Here is an 18,187-nt window from a genome sequence, read left to right as displayed (position 1 = left end):
CCTTTTGTAGTTTCTTGCGGTCTTGGGCAGAACAGGAGCCATACCAAGCTGTGATACAACCAGAAAGAATGCTTTCTATGGTGCATGTGTAAAAGTTGGTGAGAGTCGTAGCTGACATGCCAAATTTAAACATCTGGAGTGTTCCTGACCAGAGACTGACGCACTACCTGTAACACACGATACAGTCACTGAATCCAACTGGTTTAGACAGAAATCATAGACATGGCAGGGAGACAGGCTAAGCCAGATGTCCTGTGGATCCAGCCCATACTTATCGCATTGTGACCATGTCTCCACCTGCACCGATTATTTCCAGATCTTTCTGACAAATTCCCTCGGGGATGTCACAGCTTTGCTGAAGCAACAGGTTTGATTTATTCTGAATGATACGGAGAGGAGGCCAGAAGCTCAGGATTGAACAGAGTTGTGAATACAGGAGTCAGTGTGATCATACCCCTTACACCAGAAACACACCACACCACATGTATAATCCTGTGTGTGCTGTACCGAGCACTGTACACTCTGTAGATACCTATGGGGGCAATGCATGGTGTGCGGATACATACAGGGCAATGTATATGTGGGTATATAGTGGGGACACAGCTCAGTGTGTGGGTATACAGAGGCACTATACAGTGTGTGGGTATACATAACTGAACTGTACAGTGTGTGGGTATATGTTTGGAATGCTGAACAGTTTGTGGGTTCACACAGGCACTGTACAGTGTGTGGATACACAGAGGCACTGTACAGTGTGTGGATACACAGAGGCACTGTACAGTGTGTGGATACACACAGGCACTGTACAGTGTGTGGATACACACAGGCACTGTACAGTGTGTGGATACACACAGGCACTGTACAGTGTGCGGATACACACAGGCACTGTACAGTGTGTGGATACACACAAATGCTCTGTACAGTGTATGGGTACCACAGGGGCACTGTACAGTGTGTGGGTACACACAAATGCACTGTATAGTGTACACAAAGGGGCACTGTGTAGTGTATGGGTACACACAGGAGCACTGTACAGTGTGCGGGTACACACAGGGACACTGTACAGTGTGTGGGTTCCACAGGGGCACTGTACAGTGTGCAGGTACACACAGGAGCACTGTACAGTGTGCGGGTACACACAGGAGCACTGTACAGTGTGCGGGTACACACAGGGACACTGTACAGTGTGTGGGTTCCACAGGGGCATGTACAGTGTGTGGGTACACACAGGAGCACTGTACAGTGTGTGGGTTCCACAGGGGCATGTACAGTGTGTGGGTACACACAGGAGCACTGTACAGTGTGTGGGTACACACAGGGACACTGTACAGTGTGTGGGTACACACAGGGACACTGTACAGTGTGTGGGAACACACAGGGACACTGTACAGTGTGTGGGTTCCACAGGGGCATGTACAGTGTGTGGGTACACACAGGAGCACTGTACAGTGTGTGGGTACACACAGGGACACTGTACAGTGTGTGGGTACACACAGGGACACTGTACAGTGTGTGGGAACACACAGGGACACTGTACAGTGTGTGGGTACACACAGGGACACTGTACAGTGTGTGGGTACACACAGGGACACTGTACAGTGTGTGGGTACACACAGGGACACTGTACAGTGTGTGGGTACACACAGGAGCACTGTACAGTGTGCAGGTACACACAGGAGCACTGTACAGTGTGTGGGTACACACAGGGACACTGTACAGTGTGTGGGTACACACAGGGGCACTGTACAGTGTGTGGGTACACACAGGGACACTGTACAGTGTGTGGGTACACACAGGAGCACTGTACAGTGTGTGGGTACACACAGGAGCACTGTACAGTGTGCAGGTACACACAGGGACACTGTACAGTGTGTGGGTACACACAGGAGCACTGTACAGTGTGCAGGTACACACAGGAGCACTGTACAGTGTGCAGGTACACACAGGAGCACTGTACAGTGTGCAGGTACACACAGGGACACTGTACAGTGTGTGGGTACACACAGGAGCACTGTACAGTGTGCAGGTACACACAGGAGCACTGTACAGTGTGCAGGTACACACAGGGACACTGTACAGTGTGTGGGTACACACAGGAGCACTGTACAGTGTGCAGGTACACACAGGGACACTGTACAGTGTGTGGGTACACACAGGGGCACTGTACAGTGTGTGGGTACACACAGGAGCACTGTACAGTGTGTGGGTACCATGGGGCACTGTACAGTGTGTGGGTACACACAGGGGCACTGTACAGTGTGTGGGTACACACAGGGACACTGTACAGTGTGTGGGTACCATGGGGCACTGTACAGTGTGTGGGTACACACAGGAGCACTGTACAGTGTGTGGGTACACACAGGAGCACTGTACAGTGTGTGGGTACACACAGGAGCACTGTACAGTGTGTGGGTACACACAGGGACACTGTACAGTGTGTGGGTACCACAGGGGCACTGTACAGTGTGTGGGTACCACAGGGGCACTGTACAGTGTGTGGGTACACACAGGGACACTGTACAGTGTGTGGGTACACACAGGGACACTGTACAGTGTGTGGGTACCACAGGGGCACTGTACAGTGTGTGGGTACCACAGGGGCACTGTACAGTGTGTGGGTACACACAGGGCAATGTACTATGTGGATATACACAAGGCACTGCACAGCGTGGGACTATATATATGAGGCATTGCACTGTGGTGGGACGTACAGCACCTACAGAATGTCGCAGTCATTATTAGCAACTTGCTGAGGTAGTTTCTGGAATGTGAGCGGTCTCGGGACAGGGACAGCTGTGTTTTATTGTTCTTCCCGGGGAGACAGCAGTGTCAGATAGTCCAGATTTATGACACTCCAGGGGGACATTGTACAGAATAGGGACAATCCACACCGGAGGTGCCATTCAAATATTTGCTTTCAGCTGGCTGGGTGATTGTAGTGGATGCTTCACTGGCGTGTGAAGGATCTATGGAGAGAAAATAAACCAAACTCAATATATTTATAAACATTTACTCCATTGCAAATTTAATAAATCCAATTACAACATCAAATCATTCTCCGACACTTGAGATCAGAATGTGTCTAACGAGCTTATACAGTTAATGAGTCCCCTCTTGCCCAGTACCAGCAATAGAGAGCAATAAATACATTAAAGGAAGGACTTGAATTTATATAGTGCCTGTCACAACCACAGTTCATCGAGCAGCACTCCACAGCCAATCAAGCCACTCTTGAAGTAAATTAGGAAATGCGTCAGCCAATTTGTGCACAGCAAGCTCCCACAATCAGCAACACAGTCATGGCCGGATCATTATTATTACATTAGTTAGCAGATAAATATTGACCAGGATACTGGGGGGAAGTTCCCGGTTCGTCTTTAAGATAGTGCAGTGGGATCCATCCGGCATTCCACCTGAGAGAGAGCAGGTTTAACACCTTTTTATAAAATTTAGTTTGTGGGACACGGGTGTCGCTGGCTGGGCCAATATTTATTGCCCATCCCTAGTTGCCCAAGGGCCATTGAGAGTCAACCACATTGCTGTGGCTCTGGAGTCACATAGTAGTAAGATATAACAACACCAGGTTAAAGTCCAACAGGTTTATTTGGTAGCAAAAGCCACACAATTTGCTTTTGCTACCAAATAAACCTGTTGGACTTTAACCTGGTGTTGTTAAACTTCTTACTGTGTTTACCCCAGTCCAACGCCGGCATCTCCACATCGTCACATACTAGGCCAGACCAGGTAAGGATGGCAGATTTCCTTCCCTAAAGGACATTAGTGAACCAGATTAGTTTTTCCGACAATCGACAATGGTTTCAGTTGATTCTTAATTCCAGATTTTTTTTTATTGAATTCAAATTCCACCATCTGCCGTGGCGGGATTCGAACCCAGGTCTCCAGAACATTAGCTGAGTTTCTGGATTAATAGTCCAGCAATAATACCACTAGGCCATCGCCTCCCTGATTCAAAAAAAGATTTCTTTAAATACTGTATTGTGCAATCCTGCAATTAGAATCATAGAATCATAGAATCTCTGCAGTATAGGAGGAGGCCATTTGGCCCATCGAGTCTATACCGACCATATCCCACGCAGGCCCTATTCCCCTAACCCACCCATTCACCCTGCTAGTCCCCCGACACTAAGGGTCAATTTAGCATGGCCAATCAACCCAACCCGCACATCTTTGGACTGTGGGAGGAAACCAGAGCATCCGGAGGAAACCCACACAGACACTTTCATTTAACATGGAAGGGTTGCAGGCGGGAGCGGAGATTCTATTGTTCACTTAACCTGGAGTTTCATAAATGCATCTTTTACGTTTTTTAAAATCTTTCACTGGAAAGTTCCTCTGAGCACACACGCTACCCTCTCACAGCACCCCACCAAAGCGTACAGGAAGAATAATGATCAGCCACAAAGATGTGCGGGTTAGGTTGATTGGCCATGCTAAATTGACCCTTAGTGTCAGGGGGACTAGCTAGGGTAAAATGCATGGGGTTATGGGGATAGGGCCTGGGTGGGATTGTGGGCGGTGCAGACTCGATGGGGCGAATCGCCTCCTTCTGCACTGTAGGATTCTCTGATTCTAAAGCAGAACTTAGAGTTGTAAAAATCAAGTTGCCCGGTTATCAGACACGTTATCCTTGCTGGATACGGAAAGGTTTTATCAGAAAAAAAAGGTCAATGATTCCGCTCCCAGTGGATTGGAGATCCCCACCCTGCTCTGCTGAAATGGTGTTAGCTACAGAACGTGCCCGGAATTTTTCTGTGGGATTCTCCGGCGCCGTCGCAGTGAACGGAGATTTGGTAAATTCCGCGTCTTCGTCTGTTAACGAAATCTGCACCATCTTTCTGTATGTTAACAGCAGGTCTCTGTTAACCTGCTTGTAACCGTATACAAATAAACAGTAAAGGGCACAGTTATCACCATACATCTTAACAGGTCTCTCTGCTCAACACCACACTGACCCCAGTCTCTAGATCCTGTGCCTTCTTACCTCAGTGTGTGGGTGCTACTGTACGCAGTCGCACATTAACCCTGTATATATACCAGACCCTGATGTTAATAGCAGCCTGGACAGCAATGTGAATTGAAGACTTCCTGTCTTGTTTCACTCAGATCCAGGCCTGGACTGCACAGATTGTGGAGTGTGTATGCATGTGTGTGTGAGTATGTGTGTGAGACTGTGTGTGTATGTGTGTGTGTGTGTGTGTGTGTGTATTGATTGCTTGGAGTGGGGGGTGGGTGGGGTGGGGTAGGTGGGAGAGACTAGGTAATCACCCTATCAAACTCCAGGAAGATACTTGTCCACCTTGGGAGAATAAACGGTGTGGTCTGTAAACACACCTCTCAAGCCCACTCAGATCTGCCGACTTCTCTCTTTTTGGCTACAGTCTTTTCTGAGTCAGAAGGCGAAAGGGATTATGGGGAAGCAGGATAAACACTCGGGGGAGACAGTAATAGGAGGATGTGCTGATAGGATGAGATAAAGAGAGGATGGGAGGAGGCCCCTGTAGAGCGTGAACACCAGCGTGGAGCCATTGGGCCGAGTGAACTGTCTCTCAGTTATGTTCATAATAAGGACTGTGGATCCAAATCTCATCACCGCTGAGAGAGTGCTGCAGTGTCGGAAGTGCTTTCTTTCAGACGAGCTGTTGATCTGAGAGCTTCTATGTCGTATCAGGTGAATGTAAAAGATTCCATGTCAACGCTTTAAGGTGATCGGGTGTGTTACTCATCATGTTTGGCAGATAACTGAGTTCAAACCACCCAGAACATGAGTCAGTTAAATGTTTTTAGCATTCCATTCGAGAATGTCAGCTGGTGTAAATGACCATGAGAACTCCAGGACCTCATGTAGATGCAGACGTTTCTTTGCTTGATGCGGATCGAGTGCATCATATGCTGCACATCTGGAAACTTCCCTCTCCACGTTGGTGTACATGGAGGATCAGGACAGTGACTCCTTGGCCCTGTATCCAGTTGCTTCCAACCCTGGGTATTCTTTGTGAAGTTGCTATGTGCAGTACCTCTGAGAGAAGTAGGCGTGACGAATCGCTGGCCATGCAGTACCAGCCCATCCTGTGCGGTCAGCTCATCTCAGCTGGTGAAGAATGTGCAGAGTTTCTGGGGAAGCTCCCTGGAGGATTCTGGCCAGCTCCTCATGGTGATGTGGGGAAGTCTGCATGTGATGTCCGCCTGTGAGGCGTCTTTGAGTTCTTGGAGTGAACGAGAGGAAAACGCCTCTATTGTCATGATGTCTATGACTTCCTCACGATCTGCCTGGCCTTTAGTGGGCAGGTGTAATGTTCTAATTATGTTCAGGGTTGTAGATTTTAAACAAAGAAAAGCTATGGTTTGCACAATGTAGTTTCAAACTAACGACAACAGATTTATTCTCAGAGATATTGCCTGGACAGAGAGAAACTGAAACGCGAAACAAGAGCCTGTGCAACATCCTAATGACATCACCATTAAATCATGTGACTGGCTCTTAAAGCAATCATGCAACTACTTAAATATAAAACATCCTTCCCTCTTCACTTCTGTGGTCATGACAGCAAATTGCTAAGATACAGGGCCAATAATACTCTATGTTTTCTCAGAAATAACTCTTCAAATGCAGACAACAGAACTAAACTTACTCCAAGTTATAAATCAAAGAAAGGGTTTAATAAAGAAACATCATGACTCCAAACTTGAGGCCTCGCCCTGGGCCACTCCAAGCTCCCCACAATTCCAAACAGGTTCTTATTTATAGTGAGTCAGCTGACTATTCCATCACTCTACAATTGGTTCCATGGTTTACTGGGTCAGCTGACACATTACATTGGTCACATTACAAAGTTGTCACCGGTTACATTCTAACACTCTAGATACCGCACTGTGCACCATTAATCATTATACACGGTCAATAGGAAAGTCGATCAGGAGGATGTGCATTCCTCTTTGGTTGTATACGACATTCTGGGATTTGGCTGTCCTTGACCATAGAAGTATGATTTGGAGCTTCATGGAATCATAGAAATCATAGAATCCCTACAGTGCAGAAGGAGGCCATTCGGCCTATTGAGTCTGCACCGACCACAATCCCACCCAGGTCCTACACCCGCAACCTCACATATTTACCCCGCTGATCTCTCTAACATACACATCCCAGGACACTAAGGGGCAATTTAGCATGGCCAATCAACCTAACCTGCACATCTTTGGACAGTGGGAGGAAACCGGAGCACCCAGAGGAAACCCACGCAGACACGGGGAGAACGTGCAGACTCCGTACAGACAGTGACCCAAGCCGGGAATCGAACCCGGGTCCCTGGAGCTGTGAAGGCAGCAGTGCTAACCATTGTGCCACCAATGCCACCCCTTCATTAGACACTTCTCCTCTTGGTACCAATTCTGCATCATTCTCACGGTGTATCGTACCAAAGACACAAGCATCAGGCAACTCAGATTCAACTAAGTCTTCCGTGGTCGTATTGACAACACTAGGTACTAACGAAGTTGGTATTTTTGGAAATTATGCTGAGAAATCATTTCGAGACGAGAACAATTGGTCAGCACAGAGTCGCCAAAACTAGTTAGTCTTCAGTTTGAACTGTGTAAGTAATTGTGCCTGTGTTTACTAAAAACTGGTTCCCATTTCTCATTTGTAACATAATTACTGGAATCAGCATTGTTTTGCCTTCACATCTCAACAAGCAACTTGAGATTGTTGTTGACGCTCTACTATCTCTGAAGCTTCTGCAGGTAACAACAAATCAAACGGAGCTCCCAACTTTCTCTTTAAGAGTAATTATGCAGGTAAACTTTAGGTAGTCGCATGAATAGTGTTCCTATAAGTTGCCAAAAAGCTAATCACATGACGTGATAACGAACCTTGCTCTCAAAAAGCTTTTAAAGATTGCTTCAAGGGTTGTACAAATCTTTCATTGGTTGATGGATGATAAGGTACGAATTTTACATAAAATCATAGAATCCTACAGTGCAGAAGGAGGCCATTCGGCCCATCAAGCCTGCACCAACAACAATCCCACCCTATCCCTGTACCCCACGTATTTGCCCTGCTAATTCCTCTGACACTAAAGGGACAATTTAGCATGGCCAATCCACCTAACCTGCACATCTTTGGATTGTGGGAGGAATCCGGAACACCCGGAGGAAACCCACACAGACACGAGGAGAATGTGCAAACTCCACACAGACAGTGGCCCAAGCCGGGATTTGAACCCAGGTCCCTGACGCTGTGAGGCAGCAATGCTAAGCCACTCCTTTTCGAATGAGCAGGTTGATGCAGTGAAGTCCTTGTGCCCCACTGCCAACGCCTGACACCATGTAGAAGTGCTGGGTTCCCAATGACTTGTGACTAAGAATGCGTAACACCAACAGTTTATTCAATACTCTAAGCAGCTCTTACCTGCTGCCACTCTGCCATGCTCCGACGTATAATTCTCTAAGTATCTGTGTCATCATATGACCACTGGGTCTGCACTCTTGACTATTTGTGGGAGCTTACTCTGCACAAATTGATTGCTGGGGGCCTAGAAATGAGACAACGCTTATCATCTATAAACTAGAAAGAGTGTAGAAAAGATTTACCAGGATACTACCGGGACTTGATGGTTTGAGTTATAAGGAGAGGCTGGATAGATTTTCTCTGGAGTGTAGAAGGTTGAGGGGTGATCTTATAGAGGTCTATAAAATAATGAGGGGCACAGATCAACTAGATTGTCAATATCTTTTCCCAAAGGTAGGGGAGTCTAAAACTAGAGGGCATAGGTTTACGGTGAGAGGGGAGAGGTACAAAAGGGTCCATTTTTTCACACAGAGGGTGATGAGTGTCTGGAACAAGCTGCCAGAGGTAGTAGTAGAGGTGGGTACAATTTTGTCTTTTAAAAAGCATTTAGGCAGTTACATGGGTAAGATGGGTATAGAGGGATATGGGCCAAATGCGGGCAATTGGGATTAGCTTAGGGGTTTAAAAAAAAGGGTGGCATTGACAAGTTGGGCTGAAGGGCCTGTTTCCATGCTGTAAACATCTATCCATCCCTAGTTGATTTGAGGGGATACAGAGGAAACTACAGAGTCTGTGACAGGGGTTGCGTGTAGGAGTTGACCCAGTAAAGGTGAGAGAGTCCACTCTGAATAAAGAGTGAATTATTTGAGATTTTGCAGCAATTCAACTTTCTATTCCAGGTGTTACAGAACTCAATTTTACAACCTCTGCATTGGGATTTGAACTCGATGTGTTGAATTGCTAGCTCGGTACCACAGCCACAGGGGACCCAACCACTTTATCTGCATTATAACTGTGAGTTCACTCAAGCAGGAAATGTACAACCTCAGACCTGTTTTTCCTGAGCTAAGAGAGGATCTCAGTGCCTGTAGCCGACGCACTGAATGAACTGTGGCCGGGGGGAGATTTACACCGGGGAGAAAATGCATTTGTAAATTGAAGCTTGTTCTGTCAGTGAACAGAAAGTGTCAGCTGTGGCTCAGTGAGGTGCCCAATCCCCTCCGAAGTCGATAGGCTCAAATCCCACTCCAGAGACCTGAACACATGACCCAGTCAGACAGTCCGGGCACAGTGCTGAGGGAGTGCTGTGATGTCAGAGGTGCTTTCGCTTGGACTGTGACATAAAAACAGTGGTTAGCACTGCTGCCTCACAGCGCCGGGGACCCGGGTTCGATTCCCGGCTTGGGTGACTGTCTGTGTGGAGTTTGCACATTCTCCTCATGTCTGCGTGGGTTTCCTCCGGGTGCTCTGGTTTCCTCCCACAGTCTGAGGCTGTATAAGGCTCTGGTCAGACACCATTTGGAGTATTGTGAGCAGTTTTGATCCCCGTATCTAAGGAAGGGTGTGCTGGCCTTGGAAAGGGTCCAGAGGAGGTTCACAAGAACGATCCCTGGGATGAAGAGCTGGTCGTATGAGGAACGGTTGAGGACTCTGGGTCTGTATTTGTTGGAGTTGAGAAGGATGAGGGGGGGATCTTATTGAAACTTACAGGATACTGAGAGGCCTGAATAGAGTGGATGTGGAGAGGATGTTTCCACTAGTAGGAAAAACTAGAACCAGAGGGCACAGCCTCAGGCTAAAGGGAGGATCCTTTAAAACAGAGATGAGGAGGAATTTCTTCAGCCAGAGTGGTGAATCTGTGGAACTTTTTGCCGCAGAAGGCTGTGGAGGCCAGATCATTGAGTGTTCTTTAAGACAGAGATAGATAGGTCCTTGATCAATAAGGGGATCAGGGGTTAAGGGGAAAAGGCAGGAGAATGGGGATGAGAAAAATATCAGCCATGATTGAATGGCGGAGCAGACTCGATGGGCCGAGTGGCCTAATTCTGCTCCTATGTCTTATGGCCTTATGGTCCAAAGATGTGCGGGTTAGGTTGATTGGCCATGCTGAATTGCTCCTTAGTGTTAGGGGGATGTCAGGGGGATTAGTAGGGTAAATAGGTGGGGTTATGGGGATAGGCCCTGGGTGGGATTGTTGTCAGTGCAGGCTCGATGGGCCAAATGGCCTCCTTCTGCACTGTCGGGATTCTATGAAAAGGTCCTGTGGCGTTATTGTGAAGAAGGGCAGGATAATTCTCCCTGCTGGAAAATCTCAGCAGGTCTGACAGCATCTGTGGAGAGAGAATTGAGCCAACGTTTCGAGTCTGGATGAAACGTTGTCTCTATTCTCTCTCCACAGACGCTGTCAGACCTGCTGAGATTTTCCATCTTTTTTCTGTTTTTGTTTCAGATTCCAGCGTCCGTGATATTTTGCTTTTATTTTAATTCTCCCTGGTTTCCAGACCAACCATTTACCCCTTGATCAACATCTTTGAAATGGTGAAGCTGTCCATTTATCTGATTGCTGTTTGTGGGATCTTGCTGTGTGCAAGTTGTCTGTTGTTTTCTCTTACCTTACAACAGTGCCTAGGTTTCCAAAGAATTGAATTGGTTGGAAGGCAGCCTCAGACGTCCTGAGGTCGTGGAAGGTGCTGTGAAGTGTGTGTCAACAGCTCCCTCTCCTGGGGATTGCAGGCAGTAAGAAGTCTAACAACACCAGGTTAAAGTCCAACAGTTGGACTTTAACCTGGTGTTGTTAGACTTCTTACTGTGTTTACCCCAGTCCAACGCCGGCATCTCCACATCATTAGTGCAGGCAGTGACAGGAATTGAACCATGTACCCAGCACCCACATTAATCCACTGGGAAACTCAAACACAGCACATACAATTCAACAGTTAGTGTAGCCACAACAAAACAGCCTCAGTATTATCTTTCAATGGCACGATCCTGACTCTTCCAAAAGCTTTCTGAAATCAAGACACCAAAAGAACCACGGCATGGTGGCACAGTGGTTAGCACTGCTGCCTCCCAGCGCCAGGGACCTGGGTTCGATTCCCGGCTTGGGTGACTGTCTGTGTGGAATTTGCACATTCTCCCCGTGTCTGCGTGGGGTTCCTTCGGGTGCTCCGGTTTCCTCCCACACTCCAAAGATGTGCGGGTTAGGTGCATTGGCCGTGCTAAATTGCCCCTTAGTGCCCCGGGATGCGTAGGTTAGAGGGAAATATGTGGGGTTATGGGCCAAGGTGGGGTTGTGGTCGGTGCAGACGCAATCGGCCGAATGGCTCCTTCTGCACTGTTGGATTTCTAAATGAACAATACTTTTCACTGTGTACTAATACATGTGACAATAATAAATCAAATCAAATCAGATGAGGGTCTGACAGAGCTAATACACAGTCTCCTCTCTGGCTCCAACTGAGGTTCCTCCCTCTCCCAGGATTTACGCCCTCACTCCTGATTGGCTCGACTTCCCACTCCATAGAGTCGGACCCGATCACATGGTCCTCAAAGGATCGACCCATTAAAGAGGCCACATTAGCACATTCCTTCCCGCATCCCCCTCATTCCTGAGGCCAGCTATGAATGAAAACAGTGGTTAGCGTTGCTGCCTCACAGCGCCAGGGACCCGGGTTCAATCCCAGCCTCGGGTGACCGTCTGTGTGGAGTTTGCATGTTACAAAGAACAAACAATGAACAAAGAACAGTACAGCCCAGCAACAGGCCCTTCGGCCCTCCAAGCCTGCACCGATCATATAGTCCTATCTAAACCAACTGCCTGTATCCCTCTATTCCCCATCTGTTCATGTGCCTATCAAGATAAGTCTTAAATGTGGCTAACGTAACTGTCTCAGCCACCTCACTTGGCAGTACATTCCAGGCCCCCACCACCCTCTGTGTAAAAAACTTCCCCCGCACATCTCCACTGAACCTTTCCCTCCTTATCTTGAACTTGTGTCCCCTTGTAATTGTCATTTCTGCCCTGGGGAAAAAGCTTCCAACTGTTCACCCTATCCAAACCCCTCATAATTTTATAAACTTCTATCAGGTCACCCCTGAGCCTCCGTCTTTCCAGGGAGAACAATCCCAGTTTATTCAATCTCTCCTCATAGCTAATACCCTCCATACCAGGCAGCATCCTGGTAAACCTTTTCTGTACTCCCTCCAAAGCCTCCACATCGTTCTGGAAGTGTGGTGACTAGAATTGGGCACAGTGTTCCAAATGTGGCCTCACCAACGTTTTATATAACTGTAACATAATTTGCCAACTTTTATACTCGATGCCCTGTCCGATGAAGGCGAGCATGCCATATGCTTTCTTCACCACCTTTTCCACCTGTGCTGCCACTTTTAAGGATCTGTGGACCTGTATTCCCAGATCTCTCTGTGTGTCTGCGCTCCTGATGGTTCTGCCATTTATTTTATAGCTCCCAGCTGAATTGGATCTACCAAAATGCATCGCCTCACATTTGTCCGGATTAATTTCCATCTGCCATTTCTCTGCCCAATTTTCCAGATTATCTATATCCTACTGTATTCTCTGACAATCTTCATCACTATCCGCAACTCCGCCAATCTTAATATCATCCGCAAACTTGCTAATCAGATGTTCTCCCCGTGTCTGCATGGGTTTCCTCCGGGTGCTCTGGTTTCCTCCCACAGTCCAAAAAGTGCGGGTTATACATGTTAAATACATGGGGTTACTGGGTGGGATTGTTGTTGGTGCAGGCTTGATGGGCCAAATGGCCTTCTTCTGCACTGTCAGGATTCTATGATAATCACAGGCATACATGACACATTAACACGTCAGGGACACCCCAGAGAAAAAGTTCATTCACAAAGTCAATCAGTCTGGAATCTTCCGAACTCTGGGAGAACATCTCCGCTCGGCACTGGGTCTTTCAGTGAGTATAGAATCCGGGCCGGCAGATACAAAAGGCAAACTCATCAATCCAGGCTCAACGTCCCCCTCAGTAGCTCCCGCCTCCTCAGCTCCTGAAACCGCGGGTTGCTTCAACTCTACATTAACCGCAGGAACCGTGGGTCAGTAGCTGGCATGGCTACGTCCAGCGGTGGGCACACCCATGGATCAGGTCCAACTTTCCCAACTATTCCTCAAATTATCCTTTTTTTTTTACACAGTGACCTTGTACAACGTAAAAGACAGGTCCCGTTCTCTCCACAATTTTACCGGCCACCCAGGTCGATCCTCCACTAAAATTCCTGGCCAGAATTAAATCATCAACCTGGAAAACTCTGGTCCTTTCTCTGGAGTCGTGGTGTTTTGTTCTGGGAGGCTTATCTGGCCTCCACCCTCCTGCCAAATCTGGAAATACTAAATCCAAGAGGGTTCATGGGCAGCGTCCCATTAATAACTCAGCTGATGTAACCTCTGTGGGTGCATTCAGTGAGGTAGCATATAACAAGAAACTTGCCAAATGTAAAGGCAGTGGCCTGTGAACTTACTTTCTCATAGATGATTTGAACGTCTGTACGGTTCGTTCCGCTAACCCAGTGGAAGCTGGGTGGCAAGGGGCTGACCGGATTTGGCGAATACTGTGGTTTAACAAATTTTCTAGACTTCTCCATTTAAATCTGTGTCATTGACTTCTGGGAAGCCCTTGGATGGCAAAAAATCTGCCGCAACTTGTCACTGGTGGCTGCTGCCATTGTAGACTTCGTCAGTTGGCCATTGAGACTGAGTATCGGGCAGGAAGAGGAAGGCATGTCCCATGAATGATCCTGTGAAGTCTGTGTGCAGTGTTGACCAGGGCTGACACGGCCACTCCCCGAGATGCTTATTTGGCGGTGGCAGCAATGGCTGCTGGGAAATTATTCTTTTCATTTCTTTATCAACACCCAGCCATCAAACATAACTGTGGGCGAGTGTTTCCATCCGTTTGTCTGGGGTGTGCATTGTGCAACTCCTGTTGTAAAAGCCGTGGCCCCTGGGGTGGCATTATAACACGAGCCTCCACAATAACATGCTGTCCCCACATCTCATCTCCATCCTACGTTGCAGGCCAGGTCTGATTTGCTCTGAACCATCATAGCACTAACCTTGAATCACCATCCTCTTTACTTTTGATAGCACTGGGTCACTTTCTGCCCAGGTTTTTCTATGAGCAGCTGAGACCAGCAAAGTCTCTATCAGATGTAACGCCAATACTATTTCTTGTGATACAGACGGTGACAGTACAGGTAAAGATGGTGCAGGCGGTGACGGTGCAGGTGGTGATGGTGCAGGCAGTGACGGTACAGGCGGTGGCGGTACAGGCGGTGATGGTACAGGCAGTGATGGTACAGGCGGTGACAGTACAGGCAGTGACGGTACAGGCAGTGATGGTACAGGCAGTGATGGTACAGGCGGTGATGGTACAGGCGGTGATGGTACAGGTGGTGACAGTACAGGCAGTGACGGTACAGGCAGTGATGGTGTAGGTGGTGACGGTATAGGCGGTGACGGTACAGGCAGTGACGGTGCAGGCAGTGATGGTGTAGGCAGTGACGGTACAGGCGGTGACAGTACAGGCGGTGACGGTGCAGGCGGTGATGGTGCAGGCGGTGACAGTGCAGGCGGTGATGGTGCAGGCGGTGATGGTACAGGTGGTGACAGTGCAGGCGATAACAGTACAGGCGGTGACAGTACAAGCAGTGATGGTGCAGGTGTCAATGGTACAGGCAGTGATGGTACAAGTGGTGATGGTACAGGCGGTTACGGTACAGGCGGTGACGATGCAGGTGGTGAAGGTCACAGGCGGTGACGGTACATGCGGTGACAGTACAGGCAGTGACGGGACAGGCGGTGATGGTACAGGCGCTGACCGTACAGGCGGTGACGGGACAGGTGGTGACGGGACAGGTGGTGACGGGACAGGCGGTGACGGGACAGGCGGTGATGGGACAGGCAGTGACGGGACAGGTGGTGACAGTACAGGCGGTGACGGTACAGGCGGTGATGGTACAGGCGGTGATGGTACAGGCGGTGACGGTACTGTCTGCAGCAGAGGCTGAGCATGCTGCATTCGATATTTGCGTCCCTGATCAATGCTGAAATGTGTAGCTGTACGCAGCTAGCAATAGGGCCCATTTCTGCTCCCTCACAGAGGCAATTAGTGGCATTGGTTTATCCTCTCGGAATAAACCCAACAACCAGCAGAATTAAAGACCCCACGCACCCCGGACATTCTCTCTTCCACCTTCTTCCATTGGGAAAAAGGTACAAAAGCCTGAGGTCACATACCAACCGACTCAAGAACAGCTTCTTCCCTGCTGCTGTCAGACTTTTGAATGGACTTCCCTTGCATTAAGTTGATCTTTATCTACACCCTAGCTATGACTGTAACACTACATTTTGCACTCTCTCCTTTCCTTCTCTATGAATGGTATGCTTTGTCTGTATCTGTATAGTGCACAAGAAACAATATTTTTCACTGGATACTAATACATGTGACAATAATAAATCAAATCAAATCAAATCAAACAGCTAATCTGGTGAAATGTCTACTATGTAACTATATTGAGGAAACTTCTTCATCATATAAACTACCGCCAGACTGTTCTTGTCTCTCTGAAAATACTTTTTCTCAGCCTCTGATAATGTTCTTGACACAATTCCAATTGGCCTCTCTATTCCGCCTGACATCATATGGGAAATGATTGCTCCGTATGATGATGCATCACTGGAACTGCCAGTGGATTGGTTAGATCAGAGTATACAAGCTGCGTCGATGACTGTAAGGTTTGCTTTTTATAGCAATCGCCTCTTTAGTGATTCTCCCCATTTCCGTCGCTGATGCTTCTTCGAAAGCAGGTGAAGTGGGGCTGAAATTGTAGACATGTTTTGTAAGAATCTGCCCTAATAATTCACCATTCCAAGGAATGATTTTAACTGATACATTTTTAGGCTGTGGTACTTCCTTGATGGCTTTGACTTTATCCTCCGAAGGATGTAGGCCTTTAGTATCTACCACGAAACCCAAACATATAACTTCATCTACATGGAAAGTGCATTTCTCCCATTTTAAACAGACACCCATTTCTTTAGATCGATGTAGGACCTCTTCTAAGTTTGCCCTGTGTTCCCCAGGGGATGATGCAGTAATGAGGACACCTCCAGGTACACCGCTACGTTAGGAACGCCTTGCAATAAACTTTCCATTGTACGCTGGAAAATGGCACAGGCCGGTGAGATTGCAAAGGCTAAATGAATGGCACGGTGGTTAGCACTGCTGCCTCACAGTGCCAGGGACCCGGGTTCGATTCCCGGCTTGGGTCACTGTCTGTGCGGAGTCTGCACGTTCTCCCCGTGTCTGCGTGGGTTTCCTCCGGGTGCTCCGGTTTCCTCCCACAGTCCAAAGACGTGCTGGTTATGTTGAGTGGCCATGCTAAATTGCCCATTAGTGTCAGGAAGACTAGCTGGGTAAATACGTGGGGTTGCGGGGATAGGGCCTGGATGGGACTGTGGTCGGTGCAGACTCGATGAGCTAAATGGCCTCCTTCTGCACTGTAGGGATTCTATGATTCTATGAGTGCACTGGTATAAATAACCCCTTGTGGGTGTTGATAGTAAATAACTGCTGGGAATCTTCATCCAACTCCAGCTGCTGGTAGATGTGACTGAGATCCAAATTGGTGGACTTAAGGCCCTCTGCTAATTTTGTGTCGAGTTCCTTAATTTTCGGAATGGGATGTCTATCTAGCTGAGCTCCTTGATTTACAGTTAATTATAATCCCCACAGATTCTCACGGTGCAATCTGGCTTCAATGTGGTGACTATCGGCGCAGCCCATTCAGAAAACAGCTTTTATGGCACCTAAATTTTCCATTCTTCCTAACTCCACATTTACTTTACGATGAAGTGCATGAGGCACTGGGCAGACCTGAAAAAATGTTGGTGCTGCCTTGGTCTTCAAATAAATGTTGGCTTTAGCTCCTTTTATTCATCCCAGTTTCTTCTGGAAAACCTCCGAGTATCTGCACAGTAGCTCCTGAAAATCTCCATCCCGAATATTCAATATCCCCAGCTGCGGTACTTTTATCTGCTTCAATCAGTCTCGACCCAGGAGAGAAGAGCCGGAATGTTCCAGTCTCGCACATCCCGCTACCACTGCCAGAGAGAATGGAGAATTTGCGCTCGGTCAAATCTCCATTCGCTGCAGTGGGACTGGAGAATCCAAGCTGCGGGCGGGGCCACTGTTATTTGTCATTTATATTAATGATTTGGATGAGAATATAGGGGGCATGGTTAGTAAGTTTGCAGATGACACCAAGATTGGTGGCATAGTGGACAGTGACGAAAGTTATCTCCAATTGCAACGGGATCTTGATCAATTGGGCCAGTGGGCTGACGAATGGTAGAGGGAGTTTAATTTAGACAAATGAGACGTGATGCATTTTGGTAGATTGAACCAGGGCAGGAAATACTCAGTTAACGGTAGGACGTTGGGGAGAGTTAGAGAACAAAGAGATCTAGGGGTACAGGTTCATAGCCCCTTGAAAGTGGAGTCACAGGTGGACAGAGCGGTGAAGAAGGCATTTGGCATGCTTGGTTTCATTGGTCAGAACATTGAATACAGGAGTTGGGACGTCTTGTTGAAGTTGTACAAGACATTGGTAAGGCCACACTTGGAATACTGTGTGCAATTCTGGTCACCCTATTATAGAAAGGATATTATTAAACTAGAAAGAGTGCAGAAAAGATTTACTAGGATGGTACCGGGACTTGATGGATTGAGTTATAAGGAGAGGCTGGAGAGACTGGGACTTTTTTCTCTGGAGCATCGGAGGCTGAGGGGTGACTTTATAGAGGTCTATAAAATAATGAGGGGCATAGACAAGGTA

This window comes from Mustelus asterias, chromosome 25 (assembly GCF_964213995.1).
Source record: "Mustelus asterias chromosome 25, sMusAst1.hap1.1, whole genome shotgun sequence".
Classification (NCBI taxonomy): domain Eukaryota; kingdom Metazoa; phylum Chordata; class Chondrichthyes; order Carcharhiniformes; family Triakidae; genus Mustelus; species Mustelus asterias.
Note: the sequence above shows the minus strand (reverse complement) of the source record.